We start from the raw sequence: 25,420 nt of genomic DNA on the forward strand, positions 1-25,420 counted from the left end.
ACACACACACACACATACAAACAACAACAAAAAAAAACGGTTTAACCTCAATATCCCTGGAATCAAATAATCCATATGGATCCGCCTGGTATCAGATTGAAGGCCCAGCGATTTGGGTTCGACTGAAATCAACCTCAAGCTTCAGTGATGCCGAAGGGGGAACTGGCAGCCATTGAACTGGGTGGGGGTCGGAATTAGCGGGTCCCATGTTATCCTATAGGGAAAACGTTCCAGCTTTGCCTGGCAGTATCTCCGGTTCCCAGGGGGCTAGAGACACGGGGCTGGGCTCGTTGGAAAGCCCCATCCCTCAGCTATGATTAGGAGGTGCCTGTGCACCCCCGGCACCCCCCGTGCGCACGCCTATGCCCATATCACTGTCCTCCTCCAGCACTTTTGCTGCCAGTGCAGCAAGTGAGTGTGAAGATAATGATGCAGCAGCAGCAACAGCTATTGATCTGGAGTGCATAGATAGTGAAATGGATTCCTGCTCAGTCCAAGATGAAGGTCTGGAAACATCACTTGTCTCGCAGACTTCCACAGTGGGTGAAGCTTCATCACCGCCGTGTGGTCAGCGACCACTATCACAACGACCATCACCGTCCCCATTTGCGTCTGGAACAAGGCACCGTGCTGAAGGTAGTAGTGCAGCCCGTGAAGCAAAGCAGCAAACCAAAACTATACGTCCGCAGTTACGCAGCAACAGTATTTTTTTTCTCAATTTCCACATACCTATATAACATAGTCCACAGTTTCTAAAAATACAAAATGTTGCAGCATGTACCTATTGTGCAGAAGGGAATAGGCCTCAAGCATGTATGGGGCCACACTGCTTTTTTATTTATGTATTTTTCACAAATGAACACACACATGCTTGTTTATATTAGGGATCTGATTCAGGCCTGTCAGCAACATTGCTAACAGGTCTGAAAGAAAAGTCGGCCGCAATCCCCCCCTTACCAGCCTGAACCCGGTATGCAGTCCTTATGGTGGCTTCCTAGTGTATGGCCACCAACAATGTAATTTTGAAAGGTGCAAAAAACGCAATATTACAGGCTACTGTACTAATGTGTGGTGTTTGTTCTTCCATAGTTTACAATGTCCCACAACGGAGGAAGCAGGCCACAAAGATGGAACAAGCCACAAAGGCAATGACCACCGTAATGATGGAACACCTGAAGGAAATGGATGAATCTATGCAAGGACATGAAGATGCTCGTCTCCAGCAATTTATGGACAATGAGCGTGATCTGCAGAACTCTTTCATTTTAGCAATTGTTGGTGTGCATGAGCATATAAATTGCGAAAATAGAGAAACTCAGTTGCAATTCCTTAATAGCCTTCTCAGTAGAACAAAAGGCTATGCACAGCCTCAGCCACCACGTAATTCTTTTGAGGGCAGTTATCAAATGTATAGCAGAGGGCAACCAAATTGTTATCGTCCAGCCCAAGGAAGCATGGCGGCACACAGTGTGTCACAGCCTCCACCAGTGCCACATCATTTTCAAGAGTATCCGGCTGGGACACAACACCATCCACCAATTCCTCCCCATGCCCCTGAGTATTTAGTTGGTACAGCACGCCCTCCATCCAACCCACACCAGGCCCCTGAGTATTCTGCTGGAACAGCACACCCTCCATCCAACTCAACCCAGGCCCCTGAGTATTCTGCTGGAACAGCACACCCTCCATCCAACCCACGCCAGGCCCCTGAGTATTCTGCTGGAACAGCACACCCAGCAACTACTCGGCGTCCACCTGAGTTTGCAGCTGCTCCACATAGTGACGAGCAGCCTGCATCTTGCCAAAACCTTTTCTACCCCTGTTACCAAGAGTTGTAAAACTGTTTAAGCTGGTTACAGTATTTTCTTTATATGTCTGTTCGGCTGGTCTGTTCTGATTTAATGTTACCCATTATTTAAAAGTAATACAGTTTTATATTTTGTTTCAGCTATTTTGAGTTGCAAATTGTTTAACTATGTACAAGTACGTATATAGTGAAAACACTTTTATGTACATATGAATAAAATATGTACATAAAAACATAAATGTTTTGTCCTTATTATTATTATTTTATTAAATGTTGTAATTGCCATGATAAAATCTACAAATTCCAGGGTCTGAGGTGCAGTGTGAAGGGGGTCTGTTGAGCTGACAAGCTCTGTGCCCCGCCAAAAATCTGGCAAGAAAAACCCAGGATTTTGCAGGGGCGGAAAAGAGAACATGGGCCCTTATTCAGATCTGTGCGGCCGGAGCCGCACACGGTGCTCCGGCCGCACAAACCAATCCCCGCCCACGATACGGATCGCCACGGCCGTCCGTACACGGACGGCTGGCGATCCGCAAGAAAATGGTGGGGCGTACGCCTCCACCATGGTGGGAGCTGCCCCCTGCATTCGATGGTCGGCGACCATCGAAGGCAGGGCCGCACGCCCCACCAGGTCCCGCAAGCTGAGACCACACGGACAATCGTCCGTGTGATAGCTTGTATGGGGGCTGAGAGCTGACATCCGGCGACGTCAGCTTTCCGCCCCCATCACTGGCGTCATACCCTCATTAGCATGCATACGCCCCGCGTTTGCATGGGAACGCCCATGAAACGCGGGGCGTATGCATAGGGAAATGAGGGTATGAAGCCCCTCACGCCCCTATACGCCCCCTTTGCGGCGGACGAACTACGTCTGCGGCGAATTGGGCTGCACATGCGCAGATTGACCTCTGCGCATGTGCAGACTGAAAACATCGGCGGTACGGCCGCACGCGGGCCGTACCGCACGATTCAGAATAAGGGCCATGGTATTATATGTAGGTTGTTTCTTCTTGATCTGTTTTCAAGATCATCTATTTTATTAATTATTTGGTATTGAGATTTCGGCTGTTTGTGTTTTTAGAACTGCAGTGTCAGGGAATACAATTCGGTACTTGTGGAGTATCACGGTTCCCACGATGGGCATCGTATGCCAAAAAATTGCATCGCATCGCATGCGATCGCATACGATCGCATACGATTTTTCACTGAAAATTATCCAAATGCATTGGAATTAGTATTAAACATGTTCAATGGCCCCCAACTGGCATTTTTGAGGCTGTACCACCCCCACTATCAATGCGAACCCGAAGCGTGGTGAGCGCAGCGAACCCGCGAGGGGCGGCGGTACGCGTCCTACGACCTTTTCATACCCCCACTATCCACGTCGGCGTGGAGTTGAGAATAGAAAGTGTGGCGAGTGTAGCGAGCCACCGAGCGGACGCGGATACCTTCACAGGTATATGCGTCCCCTCACGGGCTTCACAGGTGTCCGCGTCCCCTCGCGGGGCTCGCTGCGCTCGCCACGCTTCAGGCTCGGTGTCTCGCTGCGCTCGCCACACTTTCTATTCTCAACTCCACGCCGGCGTGGATAGTGGGGGTATGAAAAGGTCGTAGGACGCGTACCGCCACCCCTCGCGGGCTCGCTGCGCTCGCCACGCTTCGGGTTCGCGTTGATAGTTGGGGTGGTACAGCCTCAAAAATGCCAGTTGGGGGCCATTGAACATGTTTAATACTAATTCCAATGCATTTGGATGCTATTCAGTGCAAAATCGTATGCGATCGCATACGATCAAATCGATCAAATCGCATGCGATGCGAACGCATGCGATGCGATTGCATACGATTTTGTAAAAAAAACTGCCAAAATCGGTAAAAATCGTATCGCATCGCATGCCACTATATATGGCATGCGATGGCATGCAATGGGAGCCGTGATACTCCACAAGTACCTACAATTCAACTTTCATGGCGTAAATATCAATAACATTTTACTGAGTACAAGAAAGAATTAAGCGTGGGGTGCTCAAAGGTGCACAATAATCATCAATAAAAATGTATTAAATACACAGACAATATATAGCAAACAAATCATCCAGCAATCCGATGCAGTCTGCTAGGCATAAAAACGGCAATGGTGTCTCCATAAAAGACCAAAGTGGTTATATTACCTCCGGTGGTTTCATATTAGATCACCAGTCTATGGCAGCAATGGTGCCTGCTTGTTTAGAGGTGGGAAGGGGCTCCTGCAGGTGTGAGCTCGCATGGCTCGAGATGTACTGCAGGGTGTTTTTTTCAATTGGCACCACTTTCCTTCCTTCCCGCAGAGCAGCCTCCCGGCTTACGTGTCCACGGTGCCTGGCTTGTGTGGTCCCGCCGGCTGGTACCGTTTCCTCGCTAGCAGCTCTTGTGGCATGGGGGCACTGCTGGAATCTCTGCCACAGCACCGACAATGCTGATGTGCTGATCGCCACTGAGGGATGGAGTCCACTTGTAGTGTTGTGGGTGCGGGCGGCCGGGTATCAGAGGGACAGACTCATTGGAGAACGTGTTTCGCCACTCAGGGTGGCTTTTTCAAATCCAAAGTCATTACTCCCTTGTGCCATAGACACCTGTTCTTATATCCACTATTACAGTTTTGTGAGTGCAGACAAAAATGTTGTGGTATACATAACGAATTTTCAAAGAGGATATGCAGGTTATTACTTTTTGAAGCTTGATACATCTGGCACAGTGTTCTTTAATGCCAAATAATTAATAAACAAATGGGCATAAGTATTAAGCCTTAAAAATAGATAAACGCAAGAATGATAAATGTCCAGTCAATTGGCCCCTAACTGTCATCTCATAGACTGTGTATGGAAAAAATTACAATTATGAGCTGACTGGCTGGGCATTTATAACTCTTTATCACCTTTGCGTTTATCTATTTTTAACACTTAATATATCTGCCCCACTATCCTCTCTTGAATAACCCAAATATCCTCATTGGGAATAAAGGAAGTATACCACAACATTTTTGCCTACATTCACAAAACTGTTATTGATGTTCACGTCCTTACAGTTGAATTTATACTCTTTACATTCTTTGTATATGTATTTATTTGTAGGGGGTGCGGGCTTTGATGCTGAACATTGTGGCATAGGTGTCATCTGTTTCACCTACAACTGTCTCCAGTGTAGCCATGACATCCATGTTTGAGTCCTCCCGGTCCTGGGACTGCTGACGTTGTTGTTTAGTCAGGGTTGGAGCTGCTAGAAAGTGGTCTATCTGCTACTCTGGGATGTTTTTATAGCATAGACGCTGTGTTGCGCGTGGTAATGTGTCAGTCTCACAGTGTGCTGGTAGTGAAAGGCAGGGGAGATCTCAGAGCCCGGTGTGTCTGCGTCTTATATCTCATAGCTTCCGGCATTAGAAGTTGGGATCCTTAATTCTATATATCAAGCTTAGGGGGAGGTGGACTGGGGAGTAGGTGTTGATGTAACTTGTTGACAGGAAGGTTTCAGAACAGCTCCAGCTACAGGTTAAAGAGAGGAACAGGCAAGATGGTCGCTGGAACCTTAGCCTTGCTCAGTGCTTTGCAGGGGCACCTATAGCCAGTCTCATCTGTGTGTCCCCAGGTGTCTGTGGTGGTGCTGGGAGCTCTGCTGATGCCTTTTGTGGAGGGGCACACTTAATCTGCAGTCTGAGTGGGCCCGCACCAGAACGCAGCTCCAAATCAAGGCCATGGCTCCAGGTGTGCTGGTAGGCCTTGGTAGAAAAAGGCCTTGCAGAGCCGTGTATCTCCATAACTCCAGAGGCGGTGGAGTTTTTGCGGTGTGAGCTCAGCCAATGCTAGGTGCGTCTCATGGCCTGGGCATACCCGCGGCAGGTGGCATCTACAACTCGAGGCATCAACTTCAAGGGCTTAGGTAGGCCCGTCTGGAAAAGTGAAATGGGAAGCTAGGGACTCGGAGGGAATGTATCTCACAGTGCAGTTTTGCAGGGTAAGTCAGCGCCGGAGCCGAGGGACGGCAGAGCAAGTTCAGAAATCTGCAATAAAATGGGCCGATGCAGGAGCTCTCCTGAGGCCCATCTGACCTAGCGTGTGTCCAAACTACACCCCCCCCCACATTATATTTTTTAATAACATTGAGGGTGAAATTTAATAGGATGAGAGATTCAGAAAGGGAGAGATTAAAGTGGCAATCGTTTACACAAAAGGAAACTGGGTTTGCAGTGTGAATGATTGCCGCTTTAAAAACAACTGGAGATTTCTTACCAAATCTCTCACTTTCTGAATCTCTAATCCTATTAAATCCCCCCCTCATCTCAATTAGTATGGGAAACATGCTTCTGATTTAGGGGTTTATTTACTACGATGGGAGTTCTGTTTAAGATGGGATGTTGCTATGGGCAATCAATAAGATTATATCTATTACCTTCTAGAAGGTTCTAAATAAATAAGTAGATTCAGATTGGTTGCTATGAGTAACATACCATATTCAATAGAGCTTCCATCTTAGATGAACCCCCATAGAGACAGACTGGGATCCCCTCAAAAATGTATCTACATAATTTACGCCCTTTATTTCAAAACTGGGCAAACTTATCATCCGTGCATAGAAAAGGGAGCCAGAGGAAAAGTTGACCATGTCAACCAATCAGCACTGAAGTAACATCTGTAATTTGCATAAAATAAAATTATACAGAGCAGCTGATTGGTTGCCATAGGCCACTTCTCCTCCCTTATCACTGCTTCATACATCTACCCGTCAGTCTCAGGGGATTTGTACTGTGCCTTGTTTTTCACTTTGATTCAAAGTATGTGTAATACATATGTTACTAATTTAAACATCTTTAAATGTCAGGACATGCTGGGACATGTAGCTCCACAACAACTAGAGAGCAACATGCTGTCAAATGTGTATCAATTAAATCCAAATTTTACACCTGGGCACAGGAGGCTTAGCTGCTTCCCTGGGTTTATGTAACTGGTTACTGTACCTATTATTACTTCTTCAGAAAGCTCTAAACAGAAGGTATCACAGAGGGGGGCCTCTTAGCATACAAGGTATGGTTTATATGCAGAAACACTAGTTTTAAGTAACAGGCCCATTCATTATTATGCTGTCTAATATACAGCAAACATAGTTTGTTTGCAAAAATTAATGACATATTCAGGTGGTGCTGATTCCCAATGCCCAGGCCTTACTATAGGTAGGAGTTCCAGGGTTGTGAAGAGGGATATCCCTGCCTCCTCTGCAGTGAGGAACCTATGACCAAAGAATATGTGACCTTAGGCCACAAGTGAGGCACCTATGGCAGGGTTGCCGACTTTTGAAAGCTCCTCTCCGGGAGAAGCCCAGAGAGGGAACTTTCAGCAGGAGTTTGGGGGTGGGGCTTAAGCATGACATCATTAAAGCCCTGGTCCATGAAGGAAAATGACCCGATATGCCAATCACCGCAGAGGGGCAGGGCTAAACTACAGTGATTGCCACTTTAGCCCCGCCCCAGAGGGGGGAGGAAGCTGCTAACGAGGGGGGGGGGGCGGAGCGGGGTTCCCCCAGAATCCGGGAGAGTTGCCCACCTTTCCAGGGGTCCGGGAGATTTTCGGGAGGGTAGGCAACCCTGACCTATGGCCAAGCGAATATGTGACCTTAGGTCACAAATGTGCTTTGGGAAGACCCGGCACCAGTAAGTATCACTGCTACTGCATAAACAGTTCATGGCGCCAGCTGCTTTTTCAGAGCAGTCCCAACTCCAGCGCAATGCTGAATTCCTTTCGGTGATGAGTACAGTATCTCTTTCCGTGAATCCCAGCGTGCAGGATACTTAATCTTTAGGAGCCATTTGGCCCCAATGATGAATAGGCCCCAAGAAGAGATCTTGATTATGCTAAGAGTAAAACATTTACAATATAAAATGAGAACCAAACCAATCAAATTCTGGATATTCTAGGACAGAATTTGGGTTATAATAACTTGTAGCAAACTTGTAGCATCGCATAGTACAGAACGGAGCCAGTCCACAACGGACCGTGTATGGGCTCCATAACTTTTATTTTCCGAATGGGCTTGGTGGAGATTATGTGGCAGATTTATTAAGCCTTAAAGGGCCAGATGCACTAAGCTTCAAAGGTGATTAAATGGAGAGTGATAACCAACCAATCAGCTCCTGCCTGACACTTTTCAAACACAGTCTATGACATGGATGGTAGGAGCTGATTGGCTGGCTGTTTATCACTCTCCATTTTATCACTTTTGAAGCTTAGTGCATTTGGCCCAAAAAGAGATAAACGTCCAGCCAATCAGCTCTTAACTGACATGATATAGACTATGTTTGAAAAATGGCAGTGACAGATGCTTCACTGTAACATTACGTACAGCACTCTGCTCTTGTCGCTGTGTAGGAACTGGCAATGCAGCCAATAAGTCACTGGGGGGCAGCCTATATCTCCCAGATCCCCGCTGTTCAGGGTTCAAATTGCCCCCCCCCCCCAATGTGTGCCCTGCATCTTGAGCACACATGGATCTTTATCAGCCACACCAGGTTTCATAAGAATAGGTATAGCCACAGGGTTAATTTTCAATGCATAGGTTTTGGCAAATCCAGCAAATCATTTCAGAGAACATTCAATGACTTTTTTTTCTATATACTAGAAAATAGATACACGTCTTTGCATTCATTACATTTTAACATTTACAACAAATTCTGATAACACCTTGAAGAAATCACTGATATGCAAATTACATCAGATTATTGCAGATTAGGTAGCCACATGCTGATGATCTCCTCTTACCCACTGCTAACATAAGATCAGACGCACAAGTCAAAACATAATGGGTACAGACCTCTGACTATGTCATTTACCGCAAATCAAATTCAAATACTTCTGAATTAATGAGCTGCCCATGTAGCCTCATAAGTGCTTCCACTCCTGCATGTCAGTCACAACTCGCTCCATTGCTGAAACTTCGGAAGAATGATTAACTCTCTGGAATTCTCAGGTTGTTTATTTTTTTGACTTACATGCGCACAGCAACTAATCACAGAGACAGACGGGCTTGGGGGTATGGCCAGCAGCTCACAAAGCACTGGCCAAAACCCCATAGTGATGAAATCAGGGAGTATAGTTCACGGTAACCATCTTTTCCAGAAAGCATGCCGCTTTTTCCCGGGAGCTTGCAGGTGTCCCAATCTGGGGCTTTTTAACCGTTGAGAGGTATGGGCACAGGGTGAATCTCTGGTGGGATCACCAGACTTTGAGCCAAATGGACTAAGCTTGAAAAAGTGCCAAAATGGAGATTGATAAACCACCAGCCAATCAGCTGCTAACTGATGTCACAGGCTTAGTTTGAAATATGACAAGTAAGAGCTGATTGGTTGGTGGTTTATCACTCTCCTTTTTATCACTTTTCAAGGCTTAGTACATCTGGCCCTTTATATTTAAATTATACAATATTTTTTGTTTAGAGGCCAGTTACCTGGGGCAACATGGGTGATTGGTTCGCTTCTAAGGAAACCACACTTAAGGACCCCATCCACTAGTCAGATTTGGCCTGCTTTCATCAGATTCAGATGCATATGACAGACCGATCTGACGAAAAAAGACCAAATCTGAGCTCCCCCAGATCATATGTGCAGCTAAGTCTCAGATCCATCTCCCCAACAAATCTTATGTGCTACACCAAAGATCCATCTGATCTGAAGCTGTCAGGGGTTTAACATAGAATTGACCCGATGTATTTGACGTGAATAGAGCCCAGGATCAGATTAGATATCTGGAAGAGTTCAAGGGAAATCTGAAGAGATTTGTAGCTTTAAGCTGCCCATACACTAGCCGATTTTGGTCCGATTTCGGCCAGATCAGTCGGATCTGGCCTAAATCGGACCAAAATCGGCTAGTTTTGATGCCCCCTCAGATCCGATGCGCGGTCCCGTGCGCATTGGATCTGCGTCGGGTGGTCGGACCTGCTGCACGTCTGATCACCCGACTTGGGACCTAGGCTGTAGTGGTAGTGGGGTGGCGGGGTGGGCGGCAAGTGCAGAGTCCGGGGCGGCTCTGCAGAAACACTGCGCTGGGCAGCGGCGGCAGTGTTTTGAAAACAATTCAAACGATAGGCCTGCCGCTGATTGGCTGAGGGAGAGAGCGCTCCCAGCTAATCATCAACGAGGTCGCTGATTGGTTGAGAGCGCATCCTCTCTTAGCGGCCAGCCTATAGTTTGAATTGTTTTCAAAACACTGCCGCCACTGACCGCACGGTCTCCGCAGTGACCATCCAGCCGGACACTGTGGAGACTCCTGCCCGCCCAGGACCCCATCCAGCTCGGACTCCAGACCCCCTGCAGCTCCCCGGGAATTTACATGGGATAAATCGCATGCAATTTATCCCATGTGAAAAATGGCACATCAAGTGCCAAATCGTAGTGAGCTCTCCCAGGGAGCTGCCGGAAGAGCTCAGAGGACATTAGGTCCGACTTGTCTTTCAGACAAGTCGGCCTAATGTATGGGGGCCTTTAGATATGTCTACGTAGTGTATGGAGCTTTAATGCAGGTCATACATATACCTGGCAATTTCCTGATTCCCCACTTCTGATTGGTGGAATCCGATGATTACTTTGTCACAGTCGTTTTTTCCCTTCAGATACCTCCAGTGGCATTAGCATATTACCACATGTGCGCTACGTCTATCTTTGAAACAGGCCCTAAGTTTGTGCATCCGTTATCAAATTCCCAAAAAGTATAGTACACAGCAAATATCCCCAATTCTTGTGAATTTATTTAATTTAGAAATAACCAAGCTTCATACTAGGAAAGCCACGATCCCTCATCTAGCATTGCAATAATATGTATAAGTATTTATTTTTGTTGTGCCCCCATACTTGAAGTCCTATTTAAAATGTATTATCGTTATTCATTTTATTTCTTCTTGCAAAACAAGTGATCTAGATTATTTTAATTTGCTGCAGCATTTGTGTGCGCTGTGAACAGCCGCAGTCAAGTGTTCCTGATTATTTTTTTTCAGTGGGGGTGCTAACGCAATATCGTTCTCTTCTATTTTTTGGCAGCAAGTTAAAAAAATGAATTGTAAAAATAGGACATAATGCGCGATTATACTATAAGAGCTGAACATAATATATTCATAAATAAATAATGAAATTGAATATAATTTAAATCCCTTAAACAACACGATACGCGCTTTAAAATGCACATGCTTACAATTGTGAAATATTTAGCTAATTAAGGATATATTTTTCATATATGCCTTTTGTTTAGGGTAAATAAAATGCAAATGACTCTTTCACTGAGCTACACTATTGTGTTTTCTTATTTCTGCAAAGTATATTGCTTTCCAATCTTTATACACCATGCATCGTTTAATAATCCAAAGTAGTATCAGGTGTTATAATTACTTATGTGATATCTCACTAATCACACTTATTGCTAAAATCCTCCAGTCGTATATAGGATTTTTCTAGGATAAATCTTTTTGCAGTGGTTTCAGCATTCAAAATAAACGAGATGAAGAAAAGAATACACATTGTAGTAGGTTAAGTACGAACTGATTCCGAGTCACATGCAGCGTCTGTATTTGCATTGCAGGTAGCCGTGTGGAAGCCAGATTTATTACTTTATGGTAATGATGATTCCACTCCGTTGATGCAGTGGTCTATGCATCTGTAAGTGATAAGCCATGCAGCCCAATGAGATTATACCAGCTGCCTCCATCATTATTAGTTTTGGCTTAATACAAGAGATCCATTACAAACTAGCTTTCCTTCTATATACAGATGTAGTGCCTCTCAGCCAGTTCAGGGAGCTGGTGGATGCTGGCGGAGAGGTGCTGCATCTGATGGGGACGGGCAAGTGCTTCCCGCAGCAGCGGGGAGTGGAACCCCTGACTGTCTCCGCTTCAGGGAGATTGGCAGGGTTAGGGATGGGGGGGGGGGGGGGGGGGGGGTGTTGCGGGCAGATACGGTGGAGCAGTGGGGAGGCGGCGTGCTCAGTCAGAATGGGGCTCGCTGCGATTGGTGCCACCTCCTTGCCAGTGGCAGTTGCAGAGATGGGGCTACAGCACAGTTTTAAATTCAAATGGGGGAGCCATGCCAACTGCCAGTAAGTCCTGGCTGGCAATATTAGACAGTGTTTGGGGGGACAATTGGTGTGGCTCACATATTTGAATTTTTGACTGATCTGCAGCAAAGAAGCCCAGGAACAGAGCATTTTGTCCCTCCTGGAATGGGTCATGTTGGGAAGTATGTAGATGTGTGACTGTATTTACAGATATATGTATGCTTGTGTGACAGCATGAATGTGCATATATGTGTGAGGGTATGATCATAAGGCCAACAGTAATAGTCAGCAGTGCCTAGGTTGACCCCAAAGAGTTGACATCTACACTGGAAAAAGATTGACAAAAGGAAAATGTCTATAAGGAAAAGGTTAACACGTGAAAAGGTTGACATGAGGTTGTCACTTTTTTTGGAGTCAATATTGTATGTGTCCCCATGATGGTAGCGTCCCCTCACTCCGCTACCACTGTGCTTGGTGCACTTTAATGTTTCCAATCAGAGTTCACATGGGTGGTAAAGTATGAAGTCCAGTAAATGAAAAAAAAAAAAAAGTAAAAAATCTATGGTGACATTTTACCTGTGTGAACCTTTTATCTATGTCAACCTTTTGCATGCAGCAGTGTCCCCTGAGGAGTAACGGTAGTGAAGGAACTCTCTCTTCTGCTTTGTGCATGATGCTGAGGGCAGCTCAGTAGATCGGGAAATGATATGTATGATCATAATTCCTTTTCATGCCATAATCCCGTTGCCAGGGCCGAAACTAGGGTTTCCGGCGCCCGGGGCAAGACAGTCATTTGGTCCCCCTGACTGGGGGGGCCAAATGACTGCCTTGCCCCTGGCGCCGGAGGCTGAGCAACCCTGCACCCACATATCTCTGTCAGAGCCAGATTAAGGTCTAAATGGGCCTGGAGCTGAAAATTATCAAGGGCCTATTATGCGCAATAATAGGGTTTGTGGCCAGCACCTAATAATGTGGGAGGCGTGACCAGTGTTCTGGTTGGGTGGTCTGCTCATGGGTGTGTCTCTATTTGTGTATAGGCATAGGAAAAATGCAGGGAGATATTTTGGTGGATGCCCTCCAAAGCTGCACCCGCAGGATGCCGATGTCCTAAGATACTTGTGGGGTCATCCATAAAAAAATACTGAAAGCTGAAACTTGGACAACATTTCAGCACCTTTTATGTGGTCACCTAAGTTTACCACACCATATACCCCTTATACAAATCATGCAACACAATAGTAACCCCCTTATACTGTACTTGTCTCTTACACATAATGCCACATTAAATGAGCCAAAATTCACACCGACTGAGCCAAAATTCACACAATGGCACACGGATTGAGTCAAAATTCAGGGATTTACCTGGGAATATGGTCCCAGGATCATGCAGGGACATGCATTTTCTGGTGTGATGGGGAGAGAACCCCCCCTCCTTAAACAACCATCTATATCCTCAGAACCAACTGAGCCTTTTACATGTGGGCTTCGAATGATTTTGGTCCCGTGAAACTGTGCCGTTTGGTTCCAAAAAAATCTGTCCTCAAACAACATGAACAGCCATGAAATGACATTTCAAAAATGAAACAATGAAATGAAAAAATCAGTTTACCCGCAATATCTCTAGAACCAATGAACCCATATGGACCAGCCTGGTATCAGATTGAAGACCCAGCGATTTGGGATTGAGATCAAACTCGAGCTTCTGTGATGCCAGAGGGGGAACTGGCAGCCGTTGGAACCTGGTGGGGGTCAGAAATAGCGGGTCCCATGTTATCCTAAGAGGGGAAAACGTTCCAGGTTTACCTAGCAGGATCTCCGGTTCCCGGAGGGCTAGCAATGCGGGGCCGGGCTCATTGGAAAGCTCTGGCCCTCAGCTACAAAATGGGCCTATTTAGAGAGTGGGCCTGGAGCTATAGCTCCATCAGCCCCATTGTTAATCCGGCCCTGATCTCTGTTGTGCAGCAGGGTCTGGGGATGGGCAGCGGGGTCCGGGGACGGGCAGCGGGGGTTCCGGTCCGGGCAGCGGGGGTTCCAGTCCGGGCAGTGGGAGTTCCAGTCCGGGTAGCGGGGGGATGGGCAGTGGGGTCCTGGGACGTGCTTTCACTTGTAGTAAGCTATGCTATTTGCCTGGCGGCGGGAAGCGCTGCTGATTTTGAAAAAACTTGCCAGACGCTGACTGGCTGAGAGAATTCAGCCAATCAGCGTCCGGCAAGTCTTTTAAAAATCTGCTTCCCGCCGGGCAAATAGCGTAGCTTGTTTCCAGCTACCGCTACGCACATCCCCGGACCTCGCTGCCCGTCCGGACCCCCGCTGCCCATCCACGGCCCCCCGCTGCCCGTCCCCGGACCCACGCTGCCAATCCACGTACCCACGCTGCCCGTCCCCGGACCCACGCTGCCCGGCCTGACAGCGCCCCCCCCCTCCCCCATGCAGCACCCGGTGCACGTGACCCCCCAGCCTCCCCCTAGTTACGGCCCTGCTGTTGCATGCCAAAGGCCTACACACAAATCCTTTTTGGTATGTTGAAGAGTCCAATGTAGATGTATGTGATTATTTAACAGGTAATGTGGATTTATGTGTGGAAAGACCAGTTCAGATTTTTAATTTGAATTATCTTTAAATTAAGGTGAAACAAAAAATTATTCAATTTGTAGAACAGTGCAGTCTCTTTATTATTGGTGTTTCTCAATAAATTTCTTTGTCTTAAAATGGTGTATTAATGTTTTTGATTTGATCCATGATTCTTATCATTTAAACAGATTAATTAATTGCGTAGTGGAATAACATACAGTATACTAAGACATGGCCATCATTTAAAGGTTAGGTTATTTCTGCATGTAAATTCAATTTGGTATAGCCAGTGTCTGAAGGTGCCATATTTTGCTGGGGATGAATTGGAGGATATTTACCAGTCATTTTGGGAGAAGTCTCAGGAAACAGCTGTATTTGTAGGATCTCTGTAAGCTTAATATCCTTAGGATATCAGAAGACCACAACAGATATTTTGGTACTTATATGTTAGTTGGGCGCCCACTAAGCTATTTGCTTAGTTTTCTGCGTCCCCGTGCGGGCCCAGGCCGTGCGCACACACAGAGTAGATGGCTCTGCGTGCCGAGTGGCAGGGCACACACACAGTAGATGGCAGTGGCACACAGTGAGTCAGTCAGACTCAGCCAAAAACAGATGGTGCACAGTAGACGGCCAGGCCCCAAAGTTCACTGACAGGCCAGCTAGTACAGGCAGTGGCCGTGCCGGAACATGGAAACTCTGGGGCCCTTCAGATCTCTGGGGCCCGTCACACTTGTCCCCTTTGACCCCCCGTCGCCTGCCCTGCCTGTGCCAGCAACAACATTGGTGCTCCATCCCTTTATATTTTAAACAGTGACAGTGTGCAACAAAACATATTCTTGCTGAGAAGCGGCATGTCCATGCAATACTATTGCCAACTCAAATTACTTCACAGAATAGTCCAACCTTATTCGCATTACATCGCACCACACAAAAAGTGCCCATTATTCACACTACATCACACAGTAATACGGCTTTACTTTACAAGCTATGCCATATAGTAGTGTCTCTTATTCACGTTACGCCACCCAGTTGTACCCCTTAACTTTATACATGTTACACCACAAAGTAGTGTCCCTTATTCACATTACGCCACCCCAAATTGCTCCTTATTCGCATTATATCACCACGCTGTTTCCTTTGGTCCCCCCACCCCTTAAAAGAGAAAATAGGGTATTCTTTTGCATGCTCTTGAAAAGGGTGTATGGGTTTGTGACATGCCCTCTGTTCATCACTGTAGGAGGCAGAAAATTGATGCACTACTGCAGTGTGCTGCTGGGATGACACTGTGGTCACTGCCCACTGTCGATCTGAGACAGTCCTAGGCTGGTAATGAATGCCCATAGGAATTCCAAACAATCTTGGCATTTGTCTAGTTTGCCTGTGCCTAGTGCCAACTCTGAGCACAGTGTAAATATTGGTCTTGCAATGGTTAAGACATACTGTATGGTTAAGGAGAACAGGCTATTCTGTTTTGGCAGGTACAAAATTTCCCTTCAACTGAAATTTCTATTAAAATTAAACCGGTTTCAGAAGAAATATCTTTGGGCTATATATGAAATAATAATTACACCTGTCTGGTAACACTCTAGAATAATGTTTTGCATAAAATAGATCCGTCTCTTCATGCTGTTTCTACAGAGCACATTAATCGTACACCGTTTAGCCCCGATCATGTGATTAGAACAGCTTTTGGTAGAGCAGATATGCACACTGATGGCTTTCCCCCTCTAATTAGCTAAAAATGCAATCAGCAACTTGAAGATGAACATTTTCCTCTACAACTGTGAAAGGAGGCCGGCAAGGAATTGTGGGATTTTTACAATAGTTAAAGCAAGAAAATCTTTTAAGAAAATAGTCCACAAACCTTTTCAGTCTATGTTGATTCCTGCTGTCAAGACCCAGCAGGGACAAACATGTCACCAAACACTGCTGTGCCCATCTCTGAAGTAAGGATGGGTGATTAATATTCATAAGAACACTTACACTTGATGCAAGGTGACTTATGTTTAAAGGGCTAGGATTATTGCTAGTGGCAATGTAAGCTAGGTAAGCAAGACTTACATTATATCTCCAGCATTTCATATGTGGGCACAAAGTACAGTAAGTAGAATGTAAACACATCATATATTTTTGTGTTAATAAGACAAGCACAAACCTTGACGGACTTCCAGGAGTGGAATATTTATTTTCTTTCCAGCACCGAATGTACCATACCATAAATTTGTTGGAATTTCAATGACGCTGCAGGTTATGACATGGGTAGTGTAATATAAGGACAGCAGGTGGCGCTGTGCTTTAAGTTGTCTCTTTATACAGTAGTCTCTCCTTGTAATAAAGTACACACTGCTTGGAAATGTGTTTGGTAATTCTCCATTATTTGTTATGAAGATTTATATGTACAGCATAGCTGCCTACCCTCCTGCATTCTGCAAGAGACTCCCTGAAATAACAGCAATCTCCCTCTCTCCCTCATTGGTCTAGCAATCTCCCTCGATTCACCTAGCCCACTTTACACTGTTACATTTTTTTGGGAAGACAGATACATTTACATTAAATCATCAGCACCATTTCCCAGCACTTTACCAAGTATAGTAGCTCTTACTAACTGCTTTGGGGCTCATCTACATTTGGACAGTGGCGTAACTAGGGAGGGTGCAGGGGATGCAACTGCTATGGGGCCCGGGCCCTTGGACCAGCAGGCAATCCCCTGCACCATGTTTTTCTAAGTAATCCGGGAAGGACAGTCAGTAGTATCGGCAACGCCATCCCGTGCGGCGTGCCCCCCACCCCCCGTCAGCAGCAATGATCACCAATCAGGACGCCGGTTCCTGATGATCCACACTACCCCGCTCACCTATCTGATGCTGCCGGGGCTAGAAGTCAGTATCTAGCTAGTGACCAGCCCCGGCGCGAAAAATGGCAATCTCTGTGCTGCTGCTGTTACTGTTTGGGAGACTGAGCTGCATGCAAAGGACCATCCCCAGGAGACGGGCTGCCGCTGCTGTGACTCAGAGGAACAGTCGGAGAGGAGCCTGTCTTCCGGAGATGGTCTTTTGCACACAGCTCGGTCTCCCACATAGTGACAGCATTAATGGCCAGCAATACAGCATGCGAGGAACAGTCGGAGACCCGGCACTGATGAGGAGGCCCTCCCCATATGCTGGAGGTACTGTACATAATTATATCTGCCCTGCTCTCTGTCTCCATCCCTCCCTCCCCAGACCCTTTCTCACTCCTCCCTCCACCTCCTCTCTTTTTCTCCCCCACCCCACCATGTCTCTTCTCTCTGTCTGTCTGTCTCTCTCTCTCCTGCTACTTTCCCACCTGCCTCTCACCTTTTTCAATCTCCATCCCTCTTTCTCTCCTGCTCTCACTCACCCCCCCCCCACACGTTCCACACTGAGGGGGGAGGGCCCGGTTAAGATTTTGCTATGGGGCCCAGAAGTTGCTAGTTACGCCCCTGCATTTGGATATAAGTTATTTTAAAAGATTCCTCTCAGATGTAGCAGTACACACCCACGCTTCTAGGTGCCATGTTTACAATCTGTTTTCACAATCTCTCCGTATATGGAACTAGACACACCCTTTGGGTGCAGCATGACGCCCTCTCAATGGGGCGTGGTGCAAAATTCTATTACTAACTATAATCTCCCTGAAACTAGTTTTCAAAAGAAGGCAAATATGATGTAAAGATCAGAGCAAGGCTATCTCATAATCTTCCCTGTATGTTGATGCTTGAAAATAGAACCATATCCTGCAACAATATTCACTGCTGAAAATCGTAAGAAACAAAGTTTGCTCCCAAAAAGGTCCACTTGCTCCCTCCTGACCACAGTAATTTCCCTGGTGTTTTTTATAAGCAGAGTGCAGCAGCAAAGTCCTTCATGGGATGAGGTCTCCTGCTCTCTAGATTGTCCAATGAGAGTGTTCTGAATCAACGGTTATTTAAAACATTTTTTATATCAAAATGAATTAACTAGATACAAAATGTGATTGTGAAGTGTTACTCTCCCCAGGAATTTCTTTTAAAAAACATATTTAGCCATACTAAACTGGAAGATTACACAGAATCTCAGTTTAACGTCAAAGCATCTGACAGCTTCTCTTGCATTGGCTATTGTCAGTATTCATGAATTAACGATCAGGTCAGGCAAACTCTAAACAAGAATGTGTGCTTGGGAGGATAGCAAGGTCCACTGCTCTCCAATGAGAACATTACTGACACACATTTTTCTAAATTTCAAGTGGATGAGTCAGAATGCTGTGGGGTAAGATGAGCCAGTGGGGTAAGTTAATACCCCTTTCACACCAGCCTAAATTCCCGGGTTGGGTCCGGGAACAACCCGGGACTAGCTCTGGTGTGAAAGGTTCCAGGGACAAATTCCCGGGTTAATTTGCAGGCAATTCAAACCTGCTAGGTAGCAGGGTTACTCCCGGGTCCTTCCAGGGTTACTGGCTGGTGTGAAAGGTGCAGGGACATGTCCCTGCTTCCCGTGTTGCCTCTTCTAATGCTGATTTGCTAGCAGGGCAACTTCCTGTTGTGGTGGACACTCACAGACACGCCCAGAGACAGCATACAGCGTGCAGGGAGACAGTGTGCATGTTCTATGGCACCACAGACCCTAGAAGTTAATTTTAACCCCTGAAAGCCTGCAATGTGAGCCATGTCTTGGACAAATGAGGAGGTGAGAGAGCTATTAATCATTAGAGGGGAAGATGCTTTCATATGCCTTTTAATTTGTTTTATACAAGTAAACAAAGCCTGAAACACTACAAATGTTTTGTGTCTTAATTATTAATAATCAATAATCTAATGTGAGCCTAAAAAAGGCCATTTTCAATGCTATTCTCATAGAAATGCAGGGTCATCCTGGGTTCAGTGTGAAAGGTGCCGAACCGGGTTGTCCCTGCTTCAAAAACATGTGTGAATGGGTCCCAACCCGGGAATGTCCCTACTTGTCCCTGAAATTTAATTCCCGGGTTTGTCTCTGCATTTCTGGTGTGAAAGGGGTATAACCCACCCACGTATTTCAGCAGCTGGACACTTTTGTTGTCATGTGATCATATATTTAGGAAGTGTCCGTCATCTCTATCTGGCTGTGGTGAGGATAAGCACATGGCAAAGTGTTAAGCATATTTTTCTTCACAAGAAACCGTTGTTTGCTTCTCAGGTATAATGACTATTATGTCAAAGCAAATATCATCAATTAATATTGTATTATACAGGTTGGTGACTTGCCAGTGTATAAAACCACTAGTTACCAGCCCAACAAAATTACAGAACAACATAACAGTAATGTCAGTGCCTGTGGTTGGCTGAATGGCTGAAACCCTTAAATAGCTCCAGCATGCACCATCTAGTGGCTGCCAGTGTGCAAAACACTTAACTTCCCCCCATAGATGTGAGGAACGGTGTTAGAATTTCAATATATAGGATGTGAATTATTGCAGTAAAGATTAGCCTGAATTACTACATAGACAGTTCTTTCCATAATGGTGGCTGTGGGGTAAGTTGAAATTGGGGGCAACAGCATGCCCGTCCCCTGTACTCACTTATTGGGTCCAGCAGCACTGATCTCTGGTGGCCCCAAGCAGGCAGCAGGCTACCAGCGTCACAGCAGCTCTGTCTGTATTATTTTGGAAGACTGGGTACCAGCAGGTGCATCAGTGAACCAATATTACTACAAAAAGTTCTGGATCTTAGCAGAAAAGAATCAAAAGAAAGATGCCAGAGTTGTGGGGAAATGGTTTCATCCTTCATCAAGACAATGCTTCAGCCAACTCGACTCCCTATAGGAAGAATTATTTTGGCCGATAAATATATTGCAGCGCTAGAACAAGCCGCCATCACTAGCCAGATCCAGCATCATGTGACTTCTTTATTTTACCTAAAGTCAAATCTGTATTCAAGGGAACCCATTTTGCATCAGTTACTGAGGTAAAGAAGAAAACAATTGAGCTGGTGAATAATGAGCCACATCTTGGCTATAACCAATAGAAAATATGAATGCAGAGGTGTGTGTGGGTGCAGAAAGGGAGATCATAGAAGGGGAACAGAGTTAAAATGTACTTAATATGATTAAATGGAAATTATAGAATCTTGTTATTTAACAGAAATACAGTATTTATCTCATATGAATAGTGGTGGCTCCTACCTGCCTGTTTTAAGGGTGGCAGTTGCTACCTGTGCCTGGAGAGAAGGAAAAGGTAAGGCTCTGTCAACTGATTCCTGGTATATGCTCAATTAATCTTGCCACCCATAGAAGCTGGATTGGGCTGCACTAAAGGCAGGGAGTGGTTTCCTATTGTAAGCTCATTATTTACTAATCACAGCCCTATATGGTTTATCTCTCTTTATATATGTGTGTATATATATATATATATATATATATATATATATATATATTATAGGTGGGTACAGTCACATTATGCCCACCGACATGCTTTATAGAGCTTAACTGTCTGGAGGATCTGGAGGCGTCTGCTCTCTCCCCAGTTCATGACCAAGCAACATATCAAGCCAGCCATTTTTCAGGTTCCAGTCCCAAAACCTGCCTATGCCCAAAACATGAAACCAGATCCACACAAAAACAACAACAATATTTGATACTCCACAAGGTACTACTGTTATTCCATTACCTTATGCATCAATTGTCCACCACACCTGTCTTTTGGTCTGAGCCATATTTACCTTTACATGATCACTGTAAATTATTTATTTTCATGATCCTGTTGATGTATATCGCTGTGCAATATTGGTGCTTTCAATATACAGGAGAATAATAATACTGATGATATTTATTCCAGAGATTATAGCAATTATATACCTTAATTTTGATGGTTGGGAAAGTCCAATTTACAGACCTCAAAAAGGGTGTTTTGTCCAAAAGTGTGCATTTCTGGTCAGGCCATGCATGTCTAAATGTTGTAAGTAAGTATAAGTAAATTATAATACTAAGGGCAAAGTACTATTAATTAGCAAGTGACCGGTAAACATTAATATATTTATTGTTTGCAATAATCAGTTTTGGCTCCTCTTTATAAAAAGATATCTTGGAACTGGAAAGGGTTTAGAGAAGGACAACAAAATTGACTAAGCATTTAGGGCCTTATTCTGGTTGGTTTGGATGGCTTCGAATGCGTACGGACGGCCGATGGTTGGTGTTTGCGCATGTGCAGAGGCGTATCTGCGCATGTGTGAATGCCGCGCACGTCCGAATACAGTGTGAATTCTGTACAATCCGAACAGGGTGTGGAGAGGGGCATTAAGGGCTGTTTGGGCTCATTACCATATGCATGCGCCCCGCGTTTCATGGGCGTTCCCATGAAAATGCTGGGCGTACCTATGGTAATGCGGCCGTGACGCACGGGTGGGGGGCGGACCTATGACATATCTGGATGCCAGCTGCCCGCCCATATCCCTGCTTTTGCACAGAGAAATGCCCGAGTGGTCTGGAGCACTCGGTGCTGCCTGACCACTCGGTCCAGCATTCGATGGTCAGCGACCATCGAATGATGGGGGAGGATCTCACAGATGGAGTAGGTGTTCACATGGAAAATCCACTTGCGGTCCGTTCGGTCGGCGTCTTACCGCATTCCGAAGGTGTGAGCGATCCGTACGGAAGGCGGGGCTAAGAACACTTGACAGATTAGGAATGTTTACGTTAGAAAAATGATGTCTAAAGGGGCCTACACACGTAGTGATTTGCTGAGTGTTCTGAGCAATGCTATATGCTCCCCACACAGTGATGTGTCAGGCCTGTGTGTTGAGTGATCTGTCAGGGCCAGTGTTTCCCGGTGAGAACACTGCCCCTGCCCGGCAATGGGGCAGATTTATTAAGCTTGGAGAAGAGATAAACTGGAGATAAAGCGGAGAAAAGGTAAAAGGAGATAAAGCACCAGCCAATCAGCTGTGTTTGAAAAAGACAGTTGGGAGCTGATTGGCTGGTGCTTTATCTCCTTTTCCCTTTTCTCCGCTTTATCTCCAGTTTATCTCTTCTCCAAGCTTAATAAATCAGCCCCACTATTACTAGATTTCTCCTGCATGCTGGCTATTAATCACCAGACAATAGTGATGTGCGGGGATGCACATTGCTACCGCAATGTAGTGTTCCTTCTAGGAACTGGGCAGGGCAGGGTGGTGCTGCACAGGGGCAGCATAAAGGGGGCACCACCAACATCACCAAAGGGGGTGGGCCCGGATGCCGCCATCACTAAAGGAGGTGGGTTGGGCTGCCAACATCACCAAAAGGAGGGGGCTGGCCCTGCCAAAGTTACTGCCTATGAAGCACTGGGCATCTACGGTGGTGCTGGGCTTCCCAGTGCGCACTGGTGGGGACAGGCAGCAGGCTGTTCTTGCCCTTTAGAAATCTGGCAGGGTGCAGCGCCCCCTAAAACAGCCTAGCGTGAACACTAGCTATGTTCATACACATGGACCCTCATTCCGATCACCCCGCTTCCCTCCATGTTCACGCAGGAGAGCGATGGTGAGTGACTGTGCATGCGCATTAACTGCTATGCATATGTGCAGCAGCTTGGAGTGGGCGCCCGAAGTGCGGGTGGGAGGGGCATTGGCAGTGGGCGTCCCTGTGACACGGCCAGCTGATGTTAGCTGCTCGCCAGCTTCCTGTACAGGATGCCCACAGATGGAAGACACTAGAGAGGTGTCTTACATCTGCAAGCACCTGCAAAATCATTCAATGGTTGGGGACCATCAACTGATTATGTCCCTGCACACAAGGGTGCGAATGGATGTTTATGATAAACATCCATCCACATGCGTGCGGGGATATTTGGCGTGTGTGTGTGTGGTGTGTGGGGGGGAGGGGGCTGTTAGTGCGGGCGGTGTTAAAATGACAGTCGTGCATTTCTTATTGACCTCCATGGAGCGATATACTGGCTATTTCTAAATGATCTAGTGAGATCGCTTAGAATATGCCCCTAAATTGCTATGTGTGTATGCCCCATAAGAGGGGAAATGATTATTATATACAAATGCATTAAAGTTCATTACAGAGTGCTGTCAGGTGGCCTGTTTACTATGGGAAATGTGCACAGGACATGCGGACACCCCCTGAGGTTAGAGGAAAGGAAGTTTCATACCCTGCGTAGGAAGGGAATCTATACAGTAAAGGTTGTTAAAATATGGAATACTCTGCCAGGTTGTGATGACAGACACTATTGATATATTTAAAATGGGGTTAGACAAATTGTTATCAGAAAATTGTATCCGGGGATAATTATATTACCAGACGTTAATTATAATGTATAATCATGGACCAAGAAGGAATAAGAAATATTGTGTGTATTATAAATTCTGAAATGAATAGTTACAGATAGTGTGTTCATTGGGTCTATTGCAGAGGTTCCCAAACTGTGTGCCGTGGCTCCCTGGGGTGCCTCGGGACACATGCAGGGGTGCCCTGGGTTGGTGGTCCAGGACCAACTCAAATTATTAATGGTTAATTATTTATAAGCAAAACCAGTGCTGGTGGCTGCGAATCATAAAATGTGTACAAACAGAAGCAATTCCTGCCCTTTTCCACATAACTGACCCTAAGAATCGCATATAAATCCAATCTAAGTAAAATAAATTTGGCCTGGGGGTGCCGCGAAAAAAATTCTTATACTCTAGGGTGCCGTGATTAAAAAAAGATTGGGAACCCCTGGTCTATTGTATAATTCTTTTAAACAGTTAACCTTGATGGGGGAACATCTTCGTTCAAACTCACCGCCTTTTCTACTATGTTCCTTTTAAAATGTATTTATTGGTGATTGTATTTATTGTCTGGCTTTTTCAATTATTTTATGTGGAAATGGCTTTTTCAATGCATTTCATCTTGGATCTGGCTTTTAAAAGTTATTTTATGTGGATCTGGACCTTTCAATGTATTTTATGTTGGCTGTAGATTTTCAATGCATTTTATACCCGTGGCATTGCTTAGCAGATACAAGGCCATGCTCCATTTTTGCACATGCATGATGTTGGCTATTTGATGTATCAATAGATATTTTTGGCTCTTTTTTCTCCAGCTTGTTGCCACCCCTGCCCTATTTTATGGAATTACCTTTGGTCCTATAGTTGTCACCAAACCCCACTCCCCCATTAAGGCTGCTTCCAGAAATGTCCAAGGCTGGATTTTTAGCATTTTGCGAAGCAGCCAGCAGGGGGTGAGCGGGTCCCCAGCAGCTCTCCCCCTCCTGCTATCTCTGGCTGCTGCTGCTGAGGGGCTCTCCTCCTCCTCCCTGCACCCAGAGGTCACTGGTCCAGGAAGCACAGCAGGAGGCTGCCCAAAAACAGGTGAGGGGGGAGTGGCCAGACCAGTGTGGGGCAGCAGGGGTCGGTAGGGGTGGATGCGGTACCCCCCATTTTTGTGATAGAACATCCTGCCCATAAACTTACATTAAGGCTGTTATTCATGGTGTGACAAGCCTACTTTTGATTGCGTTAATCTTTTCTATTTTTAATGAATTTAGCTGTTTGTTCTCGAAGCTGTGTCTTTATATTCAATATAAACAGGATATAAATGAAGGAAGATTAGGTTTAATGGCTAATGAAAAACAAATTGAATATGTTTCATTTGATACATGATGAACACCTGCCAACCCTTTAACATAAAATAGACAAAGGGAGAGTATTTAAAATGTCAAATGAAATCTTGCGTTCGACACATTGCAAATAAACTAATTTTATTGCTTAGCTGTATATGACACTATGCCGTCCTGCCTCCCGGGCTTATTCTTCATTACAAAGAGATCAGAGCAGGTTCAAAAGATCTGCTATTACATACTTATGTGAGAGCAGATTCAGCTTAATGAACACAAGTACCAGTTTATTTAGAGAGATAGCAAGGCCTCGCTTACACAGATTATCAGCAGCAGGGGTGGCAGATAAAGCATCTTCTTTGGCAGCCTTCCAGCCAGCCAATCAATGACAAGGAATGAAACAGCTAATTCACTGCTGCTCTCCAGGAGTAAGAATCATGGC

The sequence above is a fragment of the Crinia signifera genome, chromosome 4 (genome assembly GCF_055691185.1).
Source record: "Crinia signifera chromosome 4, ASM5569118v1, whole genome shotgun sequence".
Lineage (NCBI taxonomy): Eukaryota > Metazoa > Chordata > Amphibia > Anura > Myobatrachidae > Crinia > Crinia signifera.